Source organism: Macrobrachium rosenbergii, chromosome 37 (assembly GCF_040412425.1).
Source record: "Macrobrachium rosenbergii isolate ZJJX-2024 chromosome 37, ASM4041242v1, whole genome shotgun sequence".
Classification (NCBI taxonomy): Eukaryota; Metazoa; Arthropoda; class Malacostraca; order Decapoda; family Palaemonidae; genus Macrobrachium; species Macrobrachium rosenbergii.
The window spans coordinates 23,239,601-23,256,920 of record NC_089777.1 but is presented as its reverse complement, the minus strand read 5'-3'; the positions used below and the strand labels follow the sequence as shown (position 1 = coordinate 23,256,920).

The following is a 17,320-nucleotide window of genomic DNA, read 5'->3' as shown; positions in this document are numbered from 1 at the left end:
TTCAGTTCCTTTGGTGTTTTCCCGCCTATCTGTCCAACTTCTTCAAGCTGACCTTGCTTCATTTTCCACCTTTTTAAAGAACAAATCCTTCAGGAGGGCCAAATGTGAGTCTACAAAGGTGACTCTGTGGTCTCATTACACTGCAGGTGCTTCCAAATAACAATTTGCCTAACTCAAACCTACGAAAATAGAAATCTGCTACATAAGAAATAAATAAAACTTGAAAAAATCCAAAATACAGTATAGTGTTGACATTAGGTATCAAGAAATAACTATAAGTACCATGAATTAATACTTCAAAAATACACAAAACCACAACGCAGTTCAGTTTCACTTCACTTAAATAAAAAACAGCTACAGTACCAAGATACTTTGAATTGCTTAAGTGATTCCTGACCGACACCACATAAATTTACGCTTCCCTGTTTTGATCAATATCCCCCTACGACAACCAAATTATTATCATTATTCAGAAGTTAAACCCCTTATTCACATGGAACAAGCTTAATGGGGCCATTTACTTGAGATTCAAGATTCCAAATAATATGGTGCTCATTTACAGTAATTATGAAACAAGAAAAAAAAAAAAGATTGAATGACATATTCCTTAATGGCCCATGTTCTGATAGTCAAGAATAAGGTTTGGAGGTGTATTCAGTGCTACTGTTCTTTTAGTTTGATAAGTTTATGGCTTTCAGTCAGATTCCCATTACTTTCTATGGTGAAGAGCCTAAGATGAACTAACTGGCCATACAAAATGCACCAATCTCCACCTCCGAAGAGTGAATGGTGAGGCCATAAACTTATAGACATGATCACATAATAGACTGCTCTAGCAGAACCATAGCATTCCAATAAAGAGATTTAATTTTGCATTAACTCTGTACCTCTAAGTACAGTATAGTATTATACCAAAAGTGCAAAAGTTTTATCAAAGTTATATACAATATATGTGTATATATATTTTTTTTTCAAGCATGTATAATTAACTCAGGCTACTTAGAACATTTTTCTCAGGCCTGTAGTCAAAAGCACAACATGCTGTACAGTGCAAATTACTCACCCCAGTGATTATCACTTAGAAAAAATGAGTGGTTTTGTGACAAATCTGGCTAGGTATAGAATTATCCATTCAGGCAAGACTGTTCATCCTACTAAACTTGAAATGAATGTATGCTGATGCAAATTGAAATGAATGTATGCTGATGCGAAAGATCAAACTAAGACGAATCATGAAAGTTATGCAGAAGTCGATACACTATAGGTGGTAGTTCTCAGATTATATGCTGTTACTCAAAGAATATAAAATCTGGAACATTTTTGGGGGAAAGACTCTCATCTTCACCTAATTCACTTACCTACTACCAGCTGATCTAAAAGGATGTGATCATTAATATATATAGACTGATATCATTTGTATGGCTGTCAAGAACAACTACCACAATCAAATGGCTTCCATACAAACAATTCTTCCCAGACGTTTTCAAGTCTCTTTAACAAGATCACAAATCAATGCCACTTGGCCTATCAATAACAAGAAATGAAAGTATACAATGTAGATAACAATCTATCACTATTAAGTAAAATATGTTCCTAAGGAAATAATATTAAGTAATACAGGTAAAAAATTGGATAATAAATCACAAAGAAATGCCACATTTTCTCTGTATCCATCAGGAAAATTTTATCATTGTTCCATCTGCTAGTTTCCAGTGCAAATCTGTGAAACTGCTGACTCACCTATATTGATAAATGTAATATAGTGTATTCCCTAAACTAAGACAAAATGGAAGTAAATATATTTCTACAAGGTAAGAGTTAGTTTAAATACCAGATCTGCATTTTTGAGTTCAACTAGGGGTGAGTGAACTTGCTTAAGGTAGAATACCTTTGGGTACCAAAAGGTTCCCCAATGTGATATTTACTGTGTAAACAGGTCATACATAAAAAATGTGTAAGTGGTGGGCTATGGACGAGACAATGAAAACCATGAAAAAACAATGAAACTAACTTCAAGAATGTGATGAAATATCAAAAACTACATCAACAAAACAGACAAAAGAATGAGAGCCTAAGAGAAAAATGAATTAATCTGTAGCTCACGTTTGCCATAAAAGCAGATATGAGGCTACCTAAACCACTGCACCACAGGATACAATGTCATAAGCATTCAAACTACACACAAACCAATCTTTACATACCTTTATATAAAAAAAATTACTATTTGGATTCTTATTTAATAGAAATTTAGTTCCTTTCCTTGTCCCTCAATCATCAGTTTCATTCTGAACTTTAAATAAGTTCTAAAACATAAAAGTTCATCAACTGTAATTAATTATATGCTGTTCCATTACCTCACAAATCTGGTGTTCACATTCCATTTAAAAATTTCTACTCACAACTGTAATATCTATAAAAACAATCTCCACTGCCCTCACCCTTTCTGGCTGCATAAATAATTTTGTTTTTCTCTTTTTCTACTCTTCAACTTTTATCTTTATATGCAATTGTCAAAAATGTACAGTGAAAAGCAGGTCTGCTACCTAAATTAAACCATATATTTAAAATGACTTTTCAATATATGTTGAATAAGTGTTTGTACTTTAACAAAGAAAGAAGTTTTTCCAGCGTGATCTTTTAATTCCTCAACATTTCGGTTTTTACTGTGTAATGGATACATATGCTTTCCTTTTTAGAGGGTCTCCTGGCTCTATTCACCTTCTAAAATCCCTTTTAAAAGAAATAAACTTCTTCAGCAATGAAGATATTTTTTTGTAATTAATAGTACAGCAAATATGAAAGTTACTTGTGCTAAACAACTGTGAGCTCTACATGGTTCCCTTAATAGCATAAACACTTGAAAATTCTATACAGTAGAATGACATACCACATGCTCTTTGTAACAACTAAAATCACTGAAGTTGAGTTAAAAACAAAAATTCAAACAATGCTGCTCACACAAAACACTATTTCATTATCATATGAGTATGTTAAAAATGAAACCTAAAATTTGACCTTCAAGCACACCAAGACCTTTAACTGATGTAAAACTTGTGGCCACTTTTCTTTTTCAATATTCACTGCCATGCCAAAGAAACTGGCTGAATCTTACTCCCTCTTCCTCATCCTTAGAGCACTCATGACCTTTCAGCCAAGCACAGAGGACAGATTAGGAACTCAAGACCACAAAAAATCAATCTTTACAATGAATCTACAATCATGAACATGAGGTAAACTCTATAGACTGTAAGTTTGCTGCAACATTAAAAATCTTTGTGTTCATACATGAAGCATAGCTTAGCAGCTAAAGAGGCAAATGATGGCAGTTTTATGTGCAGGAGTGGTTTGGTTAACTGTCTGCAAAATGCTTTGATACAAAGTGTTCACATGAGTGGCAGATATCAAATGTCATTTACCAGTTCTGATAGCACATATCTGCATTTACTGGTAGGACCCACCATGTGCTTTGGTTTGTTCCGCTGTTCTGTGATGAAATGTGCCCTATCACACAGCAAAACCTGTTAAGAAAGGAATTTTTCTAAGAAACAAGGCTGGGCATTTCGTGCCTTGTACATTACGTATTTGGTAATCTTTCAGTGTCTTCAAGTTCACTGATATGTCAGCTTCAATAAAGCTTGCTACACAGTAAAATCAAAGAATTCAAAACATTACCACAATTGATTACATCTTTAGCTAAAGACACACCCACTCAGTGTTATTAAGATAATGTGGAATGCAAACCAAACCAGAGCCAACAACTACAGACAGTGATCTTAAATACCTGTCACACACAATACTGTACTATCATCATTTGTCATAATACAGATACTGCAGTTCAGAAAAAGAACCAATACAGTAGTACAGTATTTTCTCCTCCCCTTTCTCTATGTACCTTATGTCTCCCCGATATTTGCTTATCATTTTGCATTATAGTAAACCTTACCCGTACTGATCATCACCCATGAAAGTACATTAAGTTTATAATAAATTGGCTTACATACATAGTATTCAGTGTACATCTCACTTATTCAACCTGCATTTCTTTTACATGTACCGCATTTATTGTGCATAGATGGAAAGCCACGTTAAGCTTCACAACACCGCAGAAGGAAGAACGAAAGATAAGAGTGATAATATCAATCTAGACACTATGAATATCTGACATTATATTTAAGTTTTGACTTCAACAGTTTGCAAACTATGAAGACCTAAACAATGAACAATGTCATGTCATGAACAATGACATGAAGGTTCCATGGGACTTGCCAAAATAGTCTCAGATTTGAAGATGAATAGTTTGAATGAGTACCATGTTATTTAGATAACCAGAGCAATGAACCAATAACAGCTTGCTCAAACAAGGAAACAGGTCTGAGTACTGAAAAGGGAAAACTTTCAAAATATCAAAAAGGGAGTGAAAAGGTGAGAATTTGAATGATGCGACATTAAGTACAGTAAATGTCAGATGTGGTAAACACACACTATACAGTATATGCTTAAGGAACTTACATCCCTACAAATGATGCACCAAAAGACCAGTACCTATCTACAAACATTGATGCTGGAAATGTTCAGTTAGTTTACCCTGATGTTATATCTATTGGGTACTACTTTCCCTGCAGTGAAGTAAAGAGTTGTATTTCAACTAACTATGCAGCTCTTTATCAGACTTTACCAACTTAGACCACCCTTTTCACACTTCATAGAAGATAAAGAAAACATTCAAAGCACAGTACATCAGTCTTCAACCGACTATTTTTGGTTCATGTGATCATGGTTCAATTCTGTGTACCATGAAATTTTGAATTTCAATTTCAATATAAAAAATAACTTCCAGCAAACTACTTGCAGCTGTTAGTGGCCTTACAATAAATTTTCTACTTTCAAAAGGAAAGTAATCAAATAGATCACAGGCCTGCAATCAAAAATTAAAATATATTCATTCTACATTGGCACCCACTCTACTATACAGTACAGACTAATAGTTTATTCATTAAACTTTCAACATATGCAGCTGTTTTTACCACTTTTAATACCATTATTCATCCAAACATTCATACCCCCACAACAAAAAAGGAAATAATAATAATCCTGTTAGACCCTATGGTCATGGTAAGTTTACAACACATTCCAAACATACTACAGTATATGGTACAAAATAAAAGCTACACTGCTTAAATGCATGAACTTCAGTTAAATGCACTAATTCTGGCCTCATAAATACCAAAAAGTTCCAGGAGAAAGAATCAAGACTAAATTTAGGAAATACATGTAAGGTGCAGGTCATTTGCTGGATATGAAGATATTACATGAAAACAACTTACATCTACTATAAATAATACATGCAGTATATGTATTCATTTTCCAGGTGACAAAAAACAAATAAAATTTACATTCACAACATAACAGACTTTGGTATTCCTAACGAATTTGCCCAATGTTAGATGAAATGTCAAAAGTTTGACATTATATTGTGATCATATGAATAATGAAATAACTTTTGAAGTACAGTAACTTAAGATACAGGATTTCAAACATTACCAGTGTAGGCTGATATTCAAACTGACAGACTATAAGATGCCTCTGAGTTAAAGGGAGCACTTGTGCATGGGAAAATCCACAACAGCGGATGGCTACGTCCACATACTTCCCTGAGGAGAGCTGTTTTGGGACGACGTGCTCGGTAAGGACCTTGTCGCTTCACCTGACAGAGAATAATAGTCTAAATGTCAACTCAAATTTCATACTGTGAAGTAAATACTCAAAATACAGTACTGTAAATACAAAAAAAAAAACTTAATGAAATGTATACATGCTCTAAATAAAAAAGTACCCTAAATTGATACTACCCAATGCATAATTTAACACAATTTTTAATGCTTCACAGATGAACATTTATCCATACTTATGGCTTAATTGTTAGTGAAGGGCTCATAAAATGAATGGTGAAAATTTACTTGAACTAGCAAAGCAATAGATAACAAACAGGTGAGACCCCAAGCCAACCAAGATGAAGGTCCCCATCACAGAAGTCAAACACTCTCATTCTTGAACTTAGTCTGCAGACTACATGTATAACAACTGCAGGGCCTGGAGGGAGGGTACTTTCAGTACGAATTACAGCAAGATGTTTGCATCTATGGAACATGAAATTTATACCAATAGAACTTTGTGTGTCACTTGACATACACACAGCTAATTGTTAACCCTTGCAAATTTTGGGGAGAGCTGAAACTCTGCAGTGAAAAACCACCCTGTTCCAGCGCACTACTTAAGAGCTTGATGATAATTTTCTCTTAATACTAGCAGTAAATCTGTTTTTCCTGATGAGTTGCACCACCACCCACAAGTGCAGGACTGATGTTCTGCCTAACAAGAATATGTGCAGAGACTATAGAGTGATTGTACCCTTTGCAGGTCCCTTATCCCTCCATTTGCCACTTGGCCCCTGCCAGGATGTTTATGTGGCAAATGAAAGGTCGAGTAACTTCCTATAGAAGTTGACCATAGTCTCCCTTTTTAAATGCTGTAGCTAACTCAAGTTCAAAAATTTTGCAAGACCAGTCTATGACTTCACAGAATAACACTTCCTGTATTGCCCTGGCTGTCATTTCATCATTTTCACTTTAAACCCAACCAGAAGGACATCAGGTGTCAGAGGTATATTAGATAATAGATCAAGCAGATCTTCTACAGAAGCAGGAGCAAATCCAAACTCAGGCATGGGCAGAGCAAGAGCTGCTGACGCACCTAAATCAACAGAAACAGCCAGCAAATCAGGAATGGGATGGAATATAAAATTTATGCCAAAGGCCAAGGACTGGGCCCTTTCAGGTCATTCAGCACTGAAGGGGAAATTGAGAGTAAAAAGGTTTTAAAGGTGTATAAGGAGGGAAACTTCACAGTTGCACTATGAAACAATTGTAAGAGATGAACAACTGATTCTTCCTACCTGTTCAACTGCAGTTTCATCACTCAAGATGGCTTGCAACTGATCACACATGATTGCTATAACAAATAAACCAAACAGGATACTCTCCATGCTCAGAATAACGGAATGTAATCTGTAAAGACAAAATAAAAAATACCTTAAGAAATGCTAGCATAGATACAAATACAAAAGTAATGAGCACTGACTTGTATGGGCATTTTCAAAGGGCTTCTTTAACTATTTCAAAACAAAATTAACCTAAACATTATTAAAAATTATAAAGAGGACATAGCAAAGTATTTCTTTCAGCAGCTATAACATAAGAGACACTGGATATATGGCTAACAACAACATTAACCATAGACATTCATAAATTCAAGTTATCTTTCCACAGATGGTAAAATAATTATTGTTATTATATTACTGGTATTATCATTAAAGCACCTTCACTGCAACACCTATTACTATGAACAATGATTCAACTTCCATTTGCCTAGATATTGGTTGCATAGAGGCAGTCAACTGTGTCATACACTTAACTGATAATCTACAATATAAAAAAGCTAAGAGTATGAGCTTCTGTAATGGAAGTACAGTAGTAACTCTGAAGCTTAGATAAGAAATTCTGAGAATGAAACACTACAACTTAATTTGAAAGGAACCTTAGTTGTTCTATAGCTTTATGTTGCTCTTTGGGTAAGCCCTATAATGATGGTTTTCTTAACTAATAATAATAATTATTTTCATGACAGAACTGACAACTTTCAACTTAGGCAGGCCTGAATCATTACATCTAGGTATAAACTGCATGATCATAATAAAGTTTTAAGTTTCATAAGTATACTAACTTCTTGCTTCCCCTTATGATTCAGTTCTTGCTAATGATGGGCTGTCTAACATACAACAATTTCTTTCCTTCAATTTGCCAGCACATTACAAAGGCATGCTGATACGATCAGAGAAAGGCCCATCCAGTAAAGGAATGGAATGGAATATCGAGTTTAGACCAAAGGCCAAGCACTGGGACCTATGAGGTCACTCAGTGCTGGAAAGGAAATTGACAGCAAAGGAGGTTTGATAGGTGCAACAGGAGGAAAACCTCGCAGTTGCACTTTGAAATAATTGTTAGGAGAAGGTGGACAACAAGTTGGAAGAAAGATAATATGAAGGGAGGTACAGCCACAGGAATGAAAGAGGTTGCAGGTATGGGCCGAATGGACGCTGCACAGAACCTTTAATAATGCCTACAGTGCACCCTGTGAGGTGCACTGACAGCACTAACCCCCTATGGTGCCCATCCAGTAAGAGATTTATTTTCCTAGAATGTGGCAAAATGGCTTATTAAACTAATTCATGATGATATTTCTATAATCCCACTATCATTACATACATATCACTGGAAATTAACACAAAATGACATGCAAAATATGGAAATAAATATCTCCCTCATGTAGGGATCAAACCAAGAAACTTTCAGGTAAGAGACAAAGGCAGTACCAATCTGTATGGCATGGCTGGTCTCCTGCCCAAAACGTTCTAGATTCAATGTTAATGTGAGATAGAAATTTATTAATATGAGTGCATGAAGTAAACTCCAATATATGATAACCTATAATTTACTTACAATCTACTTTGCTTAACAGCCATCTCTTTAGAACAGTCTGGGCAATCCTTAATCCAGGAGTATGCAATCAAACTTAAGGCATATATTGACATGAGTCCAACGAACATGAGGAATTGCAAGAAGTATTTTTGATTCCACTCCCCAACACAGTTGTTTATCCTGAAAGACAGAAAGAGGAGGAAAATGTGAACAAACCAAATTATACGCAATGTATGCCTGATGTGCCAATTATCAGTAACAGTACCACCTTGTGGTATTGGTAATAACACCTAAAGTTTCAAAGAAGAATTCTGACTGCTGTACTTAAATGATATTTACTTCAAGATCCCTCAAAACATACCACAGAGAATACAATATAAGCATTACAGTGTATAAAGTTTCTATATCTTTTATTCAACAAGTGTCCGAGTTTTCATAAATTTCACAAGAGTCCGAAAACAAGAATTACATTAAAAAAAAATGCTGGTAGGGTGTGATGAGTAACAATACAGCAACATGATTTTACTTATGTCAACAAGAAAAGTTTACTATCTCTGAACATAACATACACAGCTTGAAAACTGACAATGAAATACATTTGGCTCTTGTTTTCAAGGACACAATTTTATTCATGAATGTTCATTTGCTAACTCTAAGCCCAAATTAACAACAAAAAATTAAATATTTTTCCTAAAAAATCTGAGGTAATACTCATAAAAAGTCATACAAGAAATTTCCATGCGATTAGAAAAAATTAATAACTACTTTCACTGCTGAAAACTTGACTGAGTCAATGCTTAAATTTTGGAAATCCAGCACAATATTTTTGTGAGAATAACAAAATTTCCTTACGCATACAATAAAAATATTTTAGCATATGCTGCAATGCGCAGTACTGACAAAAGGATACTGTATTTAAAATGAGAGAAGTGAAAGAAATTGTTACTGTCATATGATTTTTGTCACAAAAATGATGGAAAGTATCAAAGTTCTAATATGAATACTTTATTTACTTAAAATGCTGTTCTCCTGTTTACTTTTAATGTACACATTACAACTGATAAAATCATTTTTATGTCATCAATAGAGTTGCTAATTCTCATACATAGAAAATATCCTTTGCAGTACTATCAGTTAAGCACAGAGAGAAATTACAAGAATTAAAAATAAAAATATATATACAGTACTACAAATACTCCAGTTACACAACTGATTTTAAGGACAAGTAACAGAAACAGCGATCAAATGGATAGCGAATTTATAAAAAGTAACATTATCAACCTTACCATGGACAATGATGATCCATGCGACGTATACATCTTTGGCAGATGCGGCAATGGTGCGCACGAGGAGGTCTGTACATTTCACATCGTGCACAAACAGTCCAATCATCATTCTTGTCTCCTCCTGCAAGTAGAATACCATGCAAACCTTGAACATAGGGACATCTGTACAGTAATCAACCCTTATCCCAGGTAGATAATGGTTCAGAACCTACCGCAGACAGAAAAAGCTGCAGACAATATTACAACAAACCATATACAAACCCATAAGTACCATGATTTCCTTCCACATACAATCAGATTCAAAAGCAGGCCACCACTCACTCATCCAGGCGAACCTATCAGACACTGCATGGTGAAAGGTAGGTACAGTACTACACGTATGCAGTGTAAAGGCTAAAGCTCACCTAATACATATACACCAGATAAACAAAATTTACTTCATAATACAATATAACCATAAAATTTTTTTTTTTTACTTTTACATAAAAGGCTCAGTCTTACTGTACATCACGGCAACCTCTACATGTGAATTTTTTTTCTATTTCAATCAAATAAAAAATTTGTATTTTATCTCTAAGACAAAACACTTAATGCTTTTCCTTTGGATTAGACGCACTACACTTATCACTACTCTAATGCCTTAGGGATATCATTACAGCAAAGAAGGGCTCTGTGCTAAACAGACACAGAAAAAGCATGAAAACAAATGCGAAGAGCAAGAATTTGGTACGAAATGGGGAAGTATAGGTATGGGATAAAGGGGCGATGTATAGTGCTAACCACGGCCCAATAATTTTTATCATGTAAGAGCCTATAGCCCTACTTGCTTGTAGGGTGGAAAAAGATTTATGAAGCATTTCTCAACTGTAATTTCCCATTTTATGTTTTTCCAACCTGTGGTAAACTGCCGATATGGGGGGACCATTGGGGGGACTATTGCATATGCATATTGATGAAGCTACTAGTTACTGTACCAAAACAAATTTCATATACTGTAGAAAAAAATTAAAATCACTAAAATCATACAAGACCAACTACACACACAGCTTTACTTAAAATAGTCTTAATGCTTACTGGCACACAAACTCATATTTTACGACCACTTTCACATCAAATTTTGGTGGAAATAGGCCACTGACAATTGAGGCACCATCAAGAGACTGGATAGCATCTATACACTGCAGTAAAAACCTGGACGCTTGCTGCATTCCACAGTGGGTACTAAGTGATGCAGTTTAAGTTATCCAGTTATCAAGTTCGATAACTTTAAGACAAGACTGAGACCAAGGTCTAGTTACAGATGCTGGTGAAAGTTAACTGAAAGGTTTTGGTATATATACTAGATTTAAAAATGGCAAATTCAACAAAAATTTGTATTTTTCCTAATTTAGGCACAACAACTAACGACCTCTCTAACCAAGTACAATGTACACAAAAATTGAAACCACACAAAGAAGTTGATTGTGTATACCATTTTGTAAAAGGTTAATCTCTATTATCTAAAGACTTGATAAAATGCAATCAAAAGTAAGTGTTAATCAGTGACATAAGAATGCACAATCAAGATACTAAGGTAAAAGTATCACCTGCCTACCTGCACTGGCAAGCACTGCTAGGTGTCCTGTAAGGTGAGGTTGTGTTTAAAGACAATTTTTTGCATACCAGTTGTATACCATTCTCAGAAACACAGACCTGAACAATGTAGATGAGAAATATGTGTTCTTTCTACTCCCACTCTCAACAAAAGACTAGTTCTGGTAAGGGAGAGTTTCCTTCTCAACTTCTGGATGTATTTTTCTGAGATCTAAGAACTTTGGACTGTTTTATAATTACTCTGGTCGTATATAAACAATCTTATATAAATAAATTCTGACATCCACTTTCTCCAATTTCCTAACTGAGACGAACACCTCCAAACACAGTGAGAAAGAAGGTACTCTTTAGTGTGTCCTACATGGGCCACTGTAGATGGCAGTAAAGGCTCTTTGTGGTTTCCCTTTGGCCTGAGCTGTATCACTTTCTGGCTATCACTTATCCTTCATTCCTTCTGGTCTCTTCCTACTTGCCTATCCAATTTTCAATTCTAACTTAACAACAAATCCTTCAACAAGACCCGGGAAAATCAACAAAATATTTCACTGGTCTTGTTAAACTAATTTATAATATGGAAAGCTAAGTACATCATCTTGCTAGTCAAAACACCTGCAACTGTCACCAGATTTCCTTGCTTTCCAAGATACATTTGTGGCTAAATCCATGATCAGATCAACTCCTCCTCTATTACAATGAAACCCTATAAGCCAGAAAATGGATGAGCAATGATGAGAAAGAAAACCTTAGCTACCTCTTCAGAGTACTTCTCTCAAAACATTTACACAACCAACACATGAATATAATCTTCCCCAAACAGACAAATTTTATATACTGATAATCAAACTGAAGAACAGAAATCTTAACTAACAGCAAAATACTGTAGGTGAAAATAATATGTCAGGTAAAGAACACCATCACAAACACCTTCCAATGTCCACAACAAAAAATGAAGTGACTGTGACAGTAGATGAGACAATGGGGCCCTTAATATGGTCATTACAACTATAAATGCTACTTACAACTAAAAATACTACTACAATTTACTGCCTTTAATCTGGAGCAAATCCATCAGTAAAACTATGAAAGTTTTAAACTGATTGTGTTAAATGATTCATACAGTACTTTAGTAATGCATTTCGTATGGTTACCTGCATGCATATCAGAGAAATCTAGTCGACTCTGGGGAAGAGGAACAATGCCTGGATCACTGAAGACTGCCCGAATGTGAGCCATGCATGTTAGGAACACGAGTGTATTGAAGAGTAATACATGAAACGCACCCCATAAACTGAAAGACAAGATTATGCAGTATTAAACAACTCCCATAACCAATTTGTACAACAAAAGAATTAACGTATAAAATTTGTATCATGTGTTATAGCAAGAAGATATAAATTAATTTCATATTAAAAAGTAACATATATGCACATGTAATGCATAAAAAAAGTTACAACCAGAGGTGCAGTAACCAATTACAGTATACATACCTCATTTCAATTGCCATTTGTATTTCATTTTCTCTCAAAATGATGTCTGACAAATTACGATTATACTCAAAAGATAATAAATGACAATCCAAACATTCACTGCATATGGTACAGTAAGGGAATCTTAATCCTGTACTGTACAGTTTCATTTACATATTATTAAGTCAGTACATAAGCCCAACAATACAAATTTAACCATTATGTTTGAGGAATTTGAAATTATATGGGAGGTCCTTGAACCAATCCTCTGTATCAGTCAAGGGCACACTGTGGTTCCGACTGTACAATCATTCTCTTATTTGCAATGTTATGAATTTATTGTTTTTTTTGTCAATATGATAGAGTAAACTGGGGTTTTTTGTTACCATTTTTATTGAAGGGCATGATATCACCTACAACAATTGTCAATTACATACAGTAGATATTTGTGAAGGCAGCCATTGATTTTTATATAATTTCCTTTATAGCTAAATGACATTTAATTTTTCTACACAGCCACAGATGTGTGGACTTGCAAACACACAACCCACAAAAAATAGGGTCAATCATACATCCCTCAGGTTCAAGAATGATAAAGTCTTTCTCAAATGGACCACCTTACTAAATCTACTTTTCTTTCCCAAGCCCATCCTCTAAATGTTCCACATGGTTAGATAACTTGAAATTCCACAACCCCATCACTTTCTCTTTAACTGCACTGATGTGTAAACTATCCCCCACAATCATTAAACCAATTAACCCATGATTGTCACCCAACACAATGGAACAGAAGAATGAGGTCTAATCAATACCCAAATTTAGATTTGTGTCTATAAACTATTTGGGTTTGAATCATTATATGAAATATGTTTCAAGGTACAGGCAGTCCTCACCTATCGGTGGCGTCGGTTAAAGGCGTTCTGGTTTTATGGCGCTTGGCTAACGACGTCGTTAACCAGATTTTCAGCGTCAGTAATCAGTTTATCAGTATTGGTAAGTGGTTTATCGGCATTGGTAAGTGGTTTATCGGCGTTGGTAAGTTTATCGGTGCCAACAGGCAGGCAGTTTACTGGTGCTTATGATGTCATGAACGCCATTTATTACCATAATTATCAGCAATTTTTAGTTATCGGAGATTTTTGGCTAGCAGTGCTCGCCCAGGAATGGAACACCCGCCGTTAACCGAGGACTGCCTGTAAACACTAAAACAAAATCTTTTCATATCCCCTTACCCCTAGATGTTTCGGAACATATTTCTTCTTCCATCCAATGACAACAAATGCTTTCAGCTATTTAAGACTGATAATCTGTTATTCATGTTTAATATTCTTTACTAAATGGCAAATTTTCATGAGAATCACTTCCCAGTTTTGATTGTTTGCGTGAATGATATGCACTAAAGGTGATTCCATTGCTCTCATGACTTTCTTAAGACTATAGTAAAAAAAAAACCCATGTTTTCTGAAGTTTTTTGTACCTGTAAAATATCAAGGCTTCATCTCAAAGGTTCTGTCAATCTTTGAGGCAACCACACCTTTAGTGACTACTACCTCCTGAAAATGTCTAGCAACAGGCCTAATCACCAAGGTTTTAAATAAAGGAATCCTAATCTACCACTTCCAAAGATTCTGATAAGGAGTAACTTCAGGATGTTTATGAGGGTTCAAGGAAGAGTGAAACAGCATCCTTTCACCATCCAGGTAGGAGAGATTAGAATCTATTAGTCATGACATGGTGATTAGTTAATATAAAATAAATAAAAACTGGTCAAGTATGTATGTAAAAATACAATTTAGCTCTAAAATGACTATTTTGTTCCAATTCACTAATACATTATCTAACTTTTATGCTCTAAACATAAGTTAAGTACACCTTAGTTTAACCAGACACTGAGCTGATTAACAGCTCTCCTAGGGCTGGCCCGAAGGATTAAATTTATTTTACATGGCTGAGAACAAATTGGTTACCTAGCAACGGGACCTACAGCTTATTGTGGAATCCGAACAACATTATAATGAGAAATGAATTTCTATCACCTGAAATAAATTCCTCTAATTCTTCATTGGCTGGTTGGAGAATCGAACGCGGGCCAAGCAGAGTGCTAGCTGAAAATGATACCCACCCGTCCAATGAGGAACTTGCTCTAAACAAAAATGACTAGTGTAGGCTGAACTGTGCATTTCCATGTTCTATTTCCGAGACTAGCCTAGTCTACAAGGTTCTCATGGGGTAGCTAACCTAGGCCTAGCACTAGATAGCCAAAGCTGGGAAGTGGGTGTGTCTGGCACTGTTAGTTACGAAAAGTTACAGAGAAATGGCTTTTCAGCAGAAATCTATAAAAAAAGACTCATGTGTACTTTACTTAAAGACGTATTATTTTCTTAACAAAAACCTTGACTAGCCAGGCCTACCTGAAAAGGTCTTCGTTAACAATGTCCACCTACATAAGCCAATTACAATAGGTACAACCCTAAACCCTGGCCTTATGGCAAGCCTAACAGCCAAAATGAGCCTCTTTCATTGGCGTCGTAAACTAAATGATTCCATTACGTCGTAAATAGGAACATAAAGCGAAAGCGAAGCATACGGAACTTCGAATTGTAGTAAGAGAGTAAGAGTTCTAGCCTTGACTAACCAAACTTCTAAGGTCAGCAAAGCGGTGGTTCCCTCGTTTCACGATGAATTAACGAACTAAACTACAACACTTACCTGGCAGACATAGTCTGTAGAACAACCCAGTGTATGATAACATAGTCTGCATAAAATATTGCCGTATATGTAAGAATAAGGCAAGTAATGCCACAAGGATCTCCCCTAAATACGGGCATGTTGACATCTTTCTGACATGTCGATTATAGGGAGCACTGATATAAATATCAACAAACCGTGGCAGACAAAATATGGCAATCGAAGAGTTCTAATTTAGTTGTAACTGAATATGAAAAGGTTATACATGCTTAAAAAGATATCTATTTTGAAACGCACATACAATATAACTTTTTATAAATTATTTTGTAGTCACCATAAATAGGGTTTCTGTATGACGTCACTTTAGCACAAAAGTTCTAAAGGAAACCTAAGTTAAGTGGCGCAACAACATGGTTAATTAAATGTTAACAAAGAGAACCTAAAAGGCGTACATACATACATACACACATTTAACGATGCTCATAAAACAATCACTAATGACATTACCAATTATTACTATATAATGATACAGTATCATCAGTCTACTGCAGTGGTTCTGTCTTTTTTTAGTGATGGCACCCTAATTAATGTAAACATTACCGTGGCACCCGTTCTTCATCATCCCACCACATCGCATGAATTAACTTCTTATTTAATGAATAAAAATCAGCACACCGTACATGCAGAAATATACTGTACAAACAAAGAGCATATCAGAAGAATTAGATAAACATCGTTAGAGTAGATACATTGATGATAATTATATGAAGACTTCTACAAACTTTTTTTTACAGATGTTCATTGAGATGATCTAGCCAAGAAAAAATTCATGACAATCTTGCGGCACACCTAGGCACTGTCTGTGGCACCCCAGGGTGCCACGGCACCCAGTTTGAGAATCACTGGTCTACTGTACAGCTAAAGATGAATTATGGAGCTAGGAAAACAGAACATAAAGAAGACAAGAGAGTAGCAATATGTTTATATTGGTTCGTATACGAACCCGTTCACTGAAGGAGCGAATTTTAATTATAGATATTAAATGGGTTAAAATAAGAAAAAGCCTAAAAGAATTGTCAAATGTTAGGTTGGATGCTCATAAAAATATATATGCTTGACTACATTGGTCGATCTGGAGTAAACAGTGCAAATGAATTGAACATGAAAAGTCAAAACCATCGTCATTGCCTTCATACTAGCCTTTTAATTCGTGGGTTTATAAATGAGATTAACTCTCTCTACTCTGCCTAGGTCTTCATCTACCCAACAACTTTCCATCAGCCACATGACAATTTTCATGATTTTATCCATTCCTCACTTCTGTCTTTTAATCATTCCCACAAGGTCTGCCTTTTTTTGGCATACTTTTTATCTTCCTACATGACCATGATAAACAGCAGAGAGCTTAATGGCAGTCCTTCTGTCTTAACAAGAGATCTTGTTATGGTAGGGTGGCCACTAGCTTTATTAATCTTTCTGGTACCCTCTTTTTCATAATCCCTATCCAATTATTTGTATTGGGATGAAGTCAAATGCCTCCTCAATGTACACAAAAATATCATATAAACTATTCCTCTTTGCATGGTAATTTTCCTTTAGTTGTCTCATTATGAAAATGGCTTTTCATCATCTCCCTCAGACTTTCCTTCAGCGCCCTCTATAATTATTTTTTTTTAAATGCTAAAGTAATCATATCCTTCTATAACTTACACGATGTAGTGAATCCTCTTTCCACTCTATATCATTGTTGTAA

General features: G+C 35.3%; 1 pseudogene; it reads right to left on the bottom strand.

Moving 5' to 3' along the window:
* Window positions 1-2,459: 2,459 nt before the first annotated feature.
* On the bottom strand, window positions 2,460-15,738 carry LOC136825424 (palmitoyltransferase ZDHHC3-like; annotated as a pseudogene).
* Between the last annotated feature and the right edge of the window lie 1,582 nt (window positions 15,739-17,320).